General features: G+C 34.9%; 1 protein-coding gene across 2 annotated transcripts in view; it reads right to left on the bottom strand.

Annotated features, from left to right (window-relative positions):
• LOC106458860 (SPARC-like) overlaps positions 1-10734 on the bottom strand; it is a 39694-nt gene extending 28960 nt beyond the window's left edge. For both annotated transcript variants that reach the window (XM_013918414.2, XM_013918415.2), the window contains exon 1: positions 10583-10734. The gene's annotated coding sequence lies outside the window, so the exon portion shown is untranslated. The remainder of the gene's footprint in view (positions 1-10582) is intronic.
• Positions 10735-11067: the final 333 nt, after the last annotated feature.

Raw genomic sequence — 11067 nt, 5'->3', positions numbered from 1 at the left:
AACCCCACTTAAACCGTTACTTAAATCGCCAGTTCACTACAACCCCACTTAAACCGTTACTTAAATCGCCAGTTCACTACAACCCCACTTAAACCGTTACTTAAATCGCCAGTTCACTACAACCCCACTTAAACCGTTACTTAAATCGCCAGTTCACTACAACCCCACTTAAACCGTTACTTAACGTCCTTTGATTTAATTATTTTTTTTCGAAAATAACGTCTAGCATAAACAACTATTAAAGGCATACTCACCATCTGCTTTTCCAACCAGGTGGAGATTGCTTCGGCTCCTGGTGGAGGAGGAGGGGTAGCTTTATTTGGTGAACTTACATAATCATGATCTAAGGGAGAAATATTTTGATCAGGTGCCCAGGGAAAAACAGTAGCGCTCTCTTTCGGCGAAGCGGGTGAAGCTGAATGTTGATTTGCTCCTCCTGGTATTGGCGACTGTTGCGTCCAGGAGGGTCCTGGAGTTGAGGGTGTACTTCTCAACACCGAGGTTGGTGTTCCATTCATGCCAACATAAATTGGATTAGGCTTACTACTTTTTGGAGTAGCCATTGCAGGAGACCATACAGCTGGACTGATATTTCCGGGTAGTTTTCTGTCGAGTAAAGAGTGAATATTGCTCATTTAAACTTCAAAAGTATACCAGTCATTTCAAAGCGACATTCATGTAAACACTTTATTGGCTATAACATCAAATCATAGGTCTGCATCACTAAACACCTTGTTAACTGTTTGCTCCAAAAGTGTTCTCAATTTATTACAGATAATAAAAAAATTGGGGTGTTTCAGTAGTAGCTTTAAGCCTCTTCTGTGCGTGAAAAGGTTTAATCTAATAATAAGAATCTTTACAGAATACGTTATTTTAGTTTTTGTTAAAAGCAAGTAGATGAGGTCAGACCCGTTTTGATTTTCAGAACATATACTTTAGAGGTGAAGTTTCTTGAAAATGTAATCTTGCTAGTATCCATTTGAATCAGAGTTTTACAGGTCCCCCAAGTTAAAGCTAAAAATAAAACCATGACAAAATTTTAAAGTTTCTTCCAGAAGTTATGTGGTTGTCTCCGAAATTAACTACGCAGTTGCTGTATAAAGTGCATATTCCACCAGGACTATCTTTCCAGCGTAGGTGTGAATACGGAGAAACGCTAATTTCTGGCTCCTTACCAATTTGACAAATTCAGAACGTTTCTTTAGGAACTGTCCCTATATTGCCAACTAATAAAAACATCCCCACAGAGTTGAGTACATTATATTAAAACAATTTTGAATATGCACATCTGCAAGTCTCGTGACAACCACAGCCAATATAAAGTCGTGGTGAAACGGTATGTATCAGAACTACATTTTCACATTGTTTGCGTCCCGTAGATAGTGTGATTCCACCGGAAATTGAAGGATATATATAACAGCTTTTTTCGACGTAGAATATTCATTCATTCACATCAAATGTCCAAGACAGGGATACCTTTGTATTTAATTTGCTTGGAAAACAAAGGAATATGTATCAACTTAGGGTACCATTGAAATCAAGAAAGAGACCTGGAACAAGATACCCAAGCTATGGTACGTACAGTGCAGCAGCTGACAATCCACGAATACAGAGATCAGCGGTAAAAGCAGTCAATGTAGCCCAGGCAACAGTGCATACATAATGACGTCAATTAATTAATCACGTGAAACATTGTGGGATGAGACTATTTTGTTCGTTACCTCTTCCTACAAAGTCACCCTGACCATCCCACAGTGTATACCATGTTTTAGGTATATATACATATTGAGTTCTTAAAACTTATACAAAACCTTTTGTGAGGTAATAATGAATACTGTAATATTATGTTATGTTATAAATAAGTTCTGTGAAAGTTAGGGTTTTTGTGTTATTTATCATAGCTTCCCCCCCCCCCCTACACACACACACACATTGTTTTAAAGATCATAACTGGTCAAAAAACGGGTACTTCAGCTTGTTCTAAATAATAAAGTATAGAAACGTGGTTAAGCAGCATCCCATATGAAAAATGTAGTTAAGCAGTATCCTATATAAGACATGTAGTTGAGCAGTATCCTATATAAAAATACTTAAGCAACACCCAATATATAAAAGTACTTAATATCTTATATCAAAAATGTAGTTAAAGAACAAATTACATAAAAATATTTAAGCTACCTTCTACCGAAGAAATGTGTTAATTATATTACTCAGAAAACAAAAATTTTGGCTACAATCGCCAGATTAAACAAAGTTAGGCTACTTTATGAAGAGTAAATACAATTCTGTAATAAAATATAGAAGAAACTTAGTTTATTCAGGCAACGTTCCAGAAATAGGAGGTGAATAGCTTAGTGGTGCCGGACCGTAAATCCGAAGGTTTGTTGCTTCGAGTTACTTTCCCGCGGAAACGGGCTTCGCACTTTAGATCACGTGAGTTACAAATATGACAGTTAAATTCTACTATTCGATTAGAGTAGCCCAAGAGTTGGCGGTAGGTGCTGTTGACTAACTGGATTTCCTCTAGGCTATCGTAGTTTACCAAGAATTTTCGATACAAACGTTGTAGAAACTCGCTTAGGGTACAGGTATAATATGCGATTTCTCTGTATGATAAAGCTAAGTTGTTTTTTGACTAGTTAAAAATATATATTTATAAAGTTACTTGAACTGTACAACTATTAAAATTAACATTGTGTAAACAATGAGTTTATCATAATTGGTCATTTACTACAGGGGATTATTTTATCTGGAAATAAAATGAAACAAGTTAACGTTAAACAACTAAAGTAGTTGTTATCTTTTGTTCTAGAGATGTTTGGAGATTTCACTCCATTTCCTATACTTAACCTAATTATTTAGCGATAACGCCGGCTTTGCCAGTGTTGCTATCCGCACTAAACGGCCTTTCTAGTGTCTCTTTATCCGCTGTAATCGGTTTTTACGTGTCTGGGTTCTTTTCAGTTCTCTGAACAAAATTCACCGTAATTATCTTTTTCATGTTTCCAAAGTAAATAATGCGGACTAACTGGGTCATGAGAAAAGTCTTTGTTCTCAAATGATTTGTTTTTGTCCTATTGTAGTTTTTTTGTTCGGATAAAAATAAAAATTTAATTCAAAAAATTAAATATGCGTTACTGGAAACAAAGTATCTCGAACAGATCTGTCAGGCGTCATAAGCATACTTAGTTTTTGATATTGTTTGTTTGTTTTTTGTAATTAAGCACAAAGCTACACAATGGGCTAGCCGTGCTCTGCCAACCACGGGTATCGAAACCCGGATTCTTGCGTTGTAAGTTCGCAGACATGCCGCTGTGCCACTGGGGGGCAGTTTTTCATATAATAGCTAAAACTGCAAAATAGAAAATAAATCTAAAGAGACATAAGCGAAAAGTTTATCATTGCAAGAACAAACTATACAGGCGTCATTTTGTAACAGAATAATTCAAGAATAATAATAAATAACATTTGATGTTAAGAAATATTAAATAATTTTTACCGCGATTCTGATGTGTTGTAATATAAACAACAACCAAAAAAATTATGACAAATTACACTTCACAAACGTAATTCTAGCTCGCACTGTAACACTTGTTGTCAAGCGGTTTGTTTTAATATGAAGAGTCTCAACCATTACTGCGTCTGTCGTATTCCAGCTAGCCTGATGAGCCCTGGTATTGGGCTAAAGGTCCCGTTAGCACTGGATATAGCAGTATTGTATGGTTGACATATTACTATACATTCTTCTTTATGCCCACTCGGAATGTCTTTATTAACAATCGTAATATAATAGTATGTACAAAACGTGGTAAGTAATCTGTCGAAAAGTCTTTTACACAAATATTGTGGAAATGCAGTACGCCAACTTATTTATAGATATATCACTTTATTAGTATTAACAGCCAATTAAAACGTATCAATACGTATAGTTTATATAAACGTGTTTAAAAGTAATTATTTCGAAAACGATAATTAAAATATTTCTCTCTCAATTTCCTTTCAAAAGAACGATGTTTTTTTTAAGGTAGTTTGAACGATAACTAGAATTATCGAGAAAAACAAACCGAAGCCATCTATTTGAACGAGAGCTCTAAACTTTGAGACTTAAAAACGTATAAGGCGTCAAAAACGGAAGAGGATATCAAACATGTAATTCAGTTATATAGGAAATACAACTCATTTTGAAATATAAGTGTGGCGATATTGTTACCCAAATGGATCGAAAAGCATCATTTTTGGTCTTTTCTTTAGGACTTCTTGTAGCTACTCAACTAGTCCCTTCATATATCCGCGCCCCTCAGTGGCACAGCGGTATGTCTGCGGACTTACAACGCTATAATCCGGGTTTCGATACTCGTGGTGGGCAGAGCACAGATAGCCCATTGTGTAGCTTTGTGCTTAATTACAAACAAAATCATATATCCGCCTTTCTTTTCTCTGTAAGAGGTTTTGTCGCCCTTTTCAATTTTACAAGTGTTAGTCTGTTATTGTCTGCATTTCATAATTAAAGTAGCGGAAAAAGCCAGTATGATTTAGTAAAGGTTTAAGAGATCATATTAGGGATAAATATAATAAATTCAAGAAATTTAAACTTACTGGAAATAATAAGGACTTTGAGGACTATATGAAATCAAGTGAGCTGGTTAAAAAGGAAGTTAAAAGGGCAAAAACTATATGAAAGAGGGTTGGTTGAGAGAGTTAAATCAAACAATAAGACATTCTTTAGGTATATGATGGGTAAGCAAAATGTTACGATGGGGGATTGGGCCTCTTAACGATGATAGTGGGGAGCTGATCTCACAAGATTATGAGATGGTAAACTAATTAAATTATATATTCTCTTTAGTTTTTACGAAGGAAGATACAAGTATTATGCCTCAACCAGAGCACTTAATGTATGGGGAAATATTGATGTAAAATATACCATTTTAAGTTCTGAAATTGTAAGAAAAAAGTTGGGAACCTAAAAGTGATAAATCCTCTGGACCAGACAACTTTTATCCTAGAGTTTTAAAGGAACTTAAAGATTGTATTTGAGAACCGCTAGATAATATTTTTTATAGGTCATTGAGTAGTGGAAGAGTATTAGAAGATTGAAAGTTGGTTAATGTTAGTCCAATATTTAAAGTAGATGATAAACATTGTCCAGCCAATTATAGGCCAGTTAGTCTTAAGTCAGTAGTTGGAAAGGTTTTGAAGAGTGTTATTAAAGATGCATTGCAGAGTCACTTAAAGGAGTTTGATATTGTTTCAAAGAGTTTCACTAAGGGAAAGTCTTGTTTACCAAATCTTCTGACATTCTTTGACGATGTTACTGCAACAGTTGATGAAGGAAATACTGTGGATTTGGTTTACCTTAATTTTCAGAAAGCGTTTGATAAGGTGCTTCACAAAACACTTGTTACAAAAATTAAATCTATGGGTGTGGGGAAATGTTATTCAATTGGCTGAAGAGTAGAAAGCAGAGAGTAGTAATAAATGTAGTTAGATTTGACTGGATCACAGTTACAGTGCTGGGTCCTCTGCTGTTTGTGATTTATATTAATGATATTGACTCTGGAATGACCAAAACATTTTGAAGTTTACAGATGACATTAAGTTTTTGGGGTGGCAAACTGTATCAAAGATGCTGCAGACTTACAGGGAGATTTAGATCATTTGATATACTGGGCCAATACGTGGCAGATGATGTTTAACTATCCAAAATGTAAGGTGATCCATATAGGTTTTCACAATTCAAATTATTTTTACAATTTAAATGGGAATACATTCAGTACCGTGATTGAAGAAAAAGATCTTGGTGTTGTGATCGAAATATCACTTAAGTCATCTTGTTTGTTTGTTTTTGATTATGCACAAAGCTGCACAAGGGATATCTGTGCTCTGCCCACCACGGGTATCGAAACCCGGTTTCTAGCGTTGTAAGTCCGCAGACATACCGCTGTGCTACTGGGGGCTTTAAGTCATCTAAACAGTTTATTGTAGCTAGCAATAGGGCTAATATGCTTTTGGGTAGTATCTATAGAAATATTGAATACAAGACAAGAGATGTTATTGTTTCACTGTATAGATCATGTGTAAGGCCTCATTTAGAGTACTGTGTATAGTTTTGGGCTCCCTTCCTCAAGAAGGACATTGAATTGTTGGAGAAGATCTAGAGAAGAGCTACTAGGATGATATCTGGGATGGTGGAATTGTCCTATGAGGAGAGACTAAAATCTCTTAACTTGTTTTCTCTGGAGAGGAGAAGGGTCAGAGGGGATTTGATTTAAGGGTATTGATAATATAGATCCATCAAACTTTTTTTGTGTTTAGCAATAAAAACAATAGGACAAGGGGTCATAAATTCAAATTGTGGCAGCATATGAGTCGTCTGCAGTTTAGACAGTAATACTTTTCAAACGGGGTGGTTGGCTTTTGGAATGAGCTGTCTTCAAGGGTGGCGGAGGCAGAAAATTTATCTGAGTTCAAGAAACGATTGGATGAATATACGAGTAGTAAGGGGTGGTAACAGTTGGGATCTAGAAGGAATATCCTTGATGGGCTAATAAGCTCCTTTTTGCCCCTTTAAAATGTTATGAATTTATGAATAATTTATTTTTAAAAAAAGGACTACGTGGAAATATTTAGAACATTTTTCAGCAATTTCTATGAATTGTCATTCAAGGAAATTAACATTTTCTACAAAGCTAAGAGTTCCTTCTAATTAACGATCAACTCCGCTAGTAACTCAAGTCAATTAAGCCTTACAGGACGACACGTGTTAGGTCACTTTGTAAACGTTTATCGACATCCTGACACCAACTGGCGACAGTTCAGCGTTAGCGTCCTCATCCTCCACATTATATTTGTCTGCTACTAGCAAGTAACAAAAGGACGTTGTATATCAAACTGTTTTATTTTGCCCGGGTCGTTAACCGTTACTTTCAACTCATCTCACTGGTGTCTTTTTTTAACTAAACTGAAAGATTAAAAACATCTCTTATCAGCTGTAGTACCAAATTATGCAAGCTTACATTAAATAAGAAACCCCGTATCAAGGTCAGTTCAGTTCTGCTAGGTCGATGATAGAGATCGACCCAGTAAAGCTTTATGTTGCCTTAAGCGTGGAACTGTACAGTTTAATATTGCCTATATTTATTATAAATTACCGCTGATCCACTAGAGGGGGGGCAATATTAAGAGAATTTCTCTAAATAGAAACTTAATAACGAATTAGTACAACACAATCTAGTTTTAGATCATATAGATTTATTAAGGTACGTAAGAAAAAATTATATTTTTTCGTTGTTTTCACAGATTATGAGTATGCGCATATGTTTCCATGCTTAATTTAAGTCATTAATCACGTGCAAATATTAAGAAGTTCGTTGAACATTTATCTCTCAAAGGCCACACATCAACCTTTAATACTCTGATTTGCAGTTTGATGTAATTGATGGTTTTCCTTTGTACAATATGCGTCTTATGAGCTTTACTTGTGATTATTATTTTAGCTCAGATTGGAAGTTTGTGAAACTGTCAGGCGTTGCACACATGATATTTCTCTCGCATACTTTCTGTTTTGGACGCAGAGGTCAGTGGTGCCACCAGGCGGAAAAATCCCTGCAGTATTTTTCATGACCAAAGAAAGACTAGAATGATAATGCCAAATCCAAAGGGTAAGTCTTAAGTCTCGAATTACCAATTTCATGTTACACCGATTCCTACCGATAGGGTATAGATATTGGATTATATTAGGTAATCAATTTTATTTATTTTTGCTTTTTAAAACACTCAGTGCAAAAAATTGACCAAAATAATTGAGTAACATTACTATTTTTCTCATACAGGGAATCTAATAGTTATTAATGGGATTAATTATAATACTGTTTGTATTTTTGTTTTAAGTTTTATTTTTGTATGTGACGTGTATGTTTTTAGGGACTCTGTAAACTAGGACATGGACCCACAAGCAAATTGTTGCATAAATAGTTTATAAAAATATGCTCGACGAGATCTGGAACTTATCGATACTTTTAGGATTGATCGGGCTACATTCAGTCATATTATGATATTAAAGTTAACGGTATAGGCGTTATAAATGTAGTAACAACTGACTTTTCGTTTCAAAATTTATGAACTTAGCAGCAATATTGTTTTTCGAATAATTATAAATGAGCATTACATAAAAATAAGCAAATAAGTATAAGAAATATTATTCAACAAAAGTTTGTGTCTGTGACCAATTATAACTGGCGAACTGCTCGACTGATTGTCACCAAACTTGGTACGTACCCGTACATCAAGTAACGATCCTCCTCCAAAAATAATGGACAACTCTAATAATTCACTAGTATATCTAAATCACGTGGTTGATGTACTTTCAATCGAAAAAGTACACTTAATTAAAACATAAACCGAAGCAGTCATCTATTACATGTAATAAATACACAGTTTTTGTGTCCCGAAAATGCGTGCGCAACTTACAATCTAAATGAGCATGCGCACGCACTAGATTTCAATAGATGTAAACAAAAGGTATTTGTAAATAATATACTTTAGTAGACATTACGTAAGACATATTAAAAGTTTATTAAAGTTTTCAAAAAGGCCTAACGTTAGGTCGTAGAATAACATTATACGTTTATTTATTGATAATATTAATTACGGTAAAGTTTAGACCTAACTAAACATAGGTGTAGAGGCGGGGGCCAGCCCCCGCCCCTCCCTAACTTACAATACATATGGCCATATGGGCAAAATTAAAAGCAGAAAATATGTTGATTCGGGCAGTTTTTACCTTCGTTCAGAGAAAAACTGGTAATAAAAGTTTCTTACTCATAACATCGTTCGAGAAAAAAATTGTATAACCCTTCTGAAATATCCTTACTCATAACATCGTTCGGGAAAAAAATTGTATAACCCTTCTGAAAGATCCCCCATACGCCTATGTAACTAAACTAAAGCAAAATATGTACACGAGTTACAGTGTTAATGATCTCTTTATCGAATATTGGTCGTACTTAAAAAAATGCTTAACTAATGTTAGGCCTAAGACAAAGTTGACTTATAGATTTCGATGTCTGCGTTTAGAATTATTTTGCATTGTTCTAGAAATCCTGTCTTTAAAGAAGTAATGTTGCAATAACGATAATAATTTGACCACAAACGTTAGTCTCTATTAGTGTCTGCCAGAACCATGTATCTAACGTGTAAACACATGATTAATTTAAACACATATTTTCTCGTTCTCAAAAAGCAGAGCAAAAGCTGACAATGCTGAAATAGACATATCGAAACTACACGTCAGTTTAAACGAAGAATATTGAGCAAATATCACAGGAGAGCAGTGCAAAAATCATCCGTTTAATGGCTTATTACATAGATTTTGCTCGAGAAACAGTTTAACAAAATTTGTTCTGTACCTATTTTTATGAAATCGCTTAAACGTTTTTTTATAAACAAGTTTTTGAGAAGCGACCTCTGATTTATAACTACAAATAGCCAAGACGATAATACTGAGGTTTCGTGAATGATATAATAAAATAAACACAAACTATGTTAAGGGCTATTCACCTTTGAAATTCTCGTACTTTTATCATATTAAACTAATTAAAACATCCCCACACTTATGACAAAAATGTAACAAACACTACCTCCGAAGAAAAAAAATATTATCGTAAGGTTTCCATGTATCATGTTTCAAAATCAAATCTAAGTCATTCGGTTTTTTTGTTTGTTTGTTTTCGGCCGAAAACTTCGGCATCCACAAACACTAATTCTGACTGACGCCAGAAATTTTAGTGGTGTTAGTGTTACTGAACTTTGTTATAGACTTTAGAGCTGTACGAATCGCCTACATAAGCAACAGCGATATTGATAACTAAGTCCCTCTGTTTCTTCATATCTATGGGTTGTTATATGTAACAAAACAAAATTCGTCACAAGAGTTTAGGTTTAAAAAATATTTCAAGACTCAAAAAAATAAAAAAATTGGGAGCCTGAAAGACAAGCCGGGGTGATCAGAAACGTTTGTTTCTCGCCACCCTCACGAACTGTAACTGTTATATGATTGCTGTGATTACACTTTTGTTTCTCGTCACCCTCACGAACTGTTAATGTTATATGATTGCTATGATTACACTTTTGTTTCTCGTCACCCTCATGAACTGTTAATGTTATATGATTAATGTGATTACACTTTTGTTTCTCGTCACCCTCACGAACTGTTAATGTTATATGATTGCTGTGATTACACTTTTGTTTCCCGTCACCCTCACGAACTGTTAATGTTATATGATTGCTGTGATTACACTTTTGTTTCTCGTCACCCTCACGAACTGTTATATGATTGCTGTGATTACACCTTTGTTTCTCGTCACCCTCACGAACTGTTAATGTTATATGATTGCTGTGATTACACCTTTGTTTGTCGTCACCCTCACGAACTGTTAATGTTATATGATTGCTGTGATTACACTTTTGTTTCTCGTCACCCTCACGAACTGTTAATGTTATATGATTGCTGTGATTACACTTTTATAGCTATAATGAAGTTTCGTATTCAAACTAATTTAAGAAAGGATAATTATTTTCTTACCTTTAATTTCTCGCGATGTATAGCACGCGCTCTAGAATTGCCCAGCCACTACACACGTCCGTTATGAAATGTGTAGTTTCCTGTATTTGATAAATAAAGCCACAAGGCGAGCCCTTAACGACTTCCTGACAAGTTGAATGCAGTTGGCGACTGGTAAATTTATAATACTCCCTCTACCGGATTATCTCCCCACATGTGTGTTGTTAACGGGATATCTTGGTTGGTTATTGCTGACTTTTTTTATCTTTGTTTTGTTTGATTTTCTATATTGTAATCAGAGACACTGAAACCTCCTACATATATCTCGTGAACAAAAAACGAAACAAACTCAAATATCCCAGCTTGAGTTATGGGAAACACTTGCGTTTCAGGATATTTGTATGTGTATGCGTATGCATATATAAATAATCCGCTCGATCTCTTTCGAAGGATTAGTAAAATATTCTTAGACCGCCATTTAAAAAAACAAGAAACAGCGAAAATCG

Source organism: Limulus polyphemus, unplaced genomic scaffold (genome assembly GCF_000517525.1).
Source record: "Limulus polyphemus unplaced genomic scaffold, Limulus_polyphemus-2.1.2 Scaffold524, whole genome shotgun sequence".
Classification (NCBI taxonomy): Eukaryota; Metazoa; Arthropoda; class Merostomata; order Xiphosura; family Limulidae; genus Limulus; species Limulus polyphemus.
This window is presented reverse-complemented; position numbering and strand designations above follow the sequence as displayed.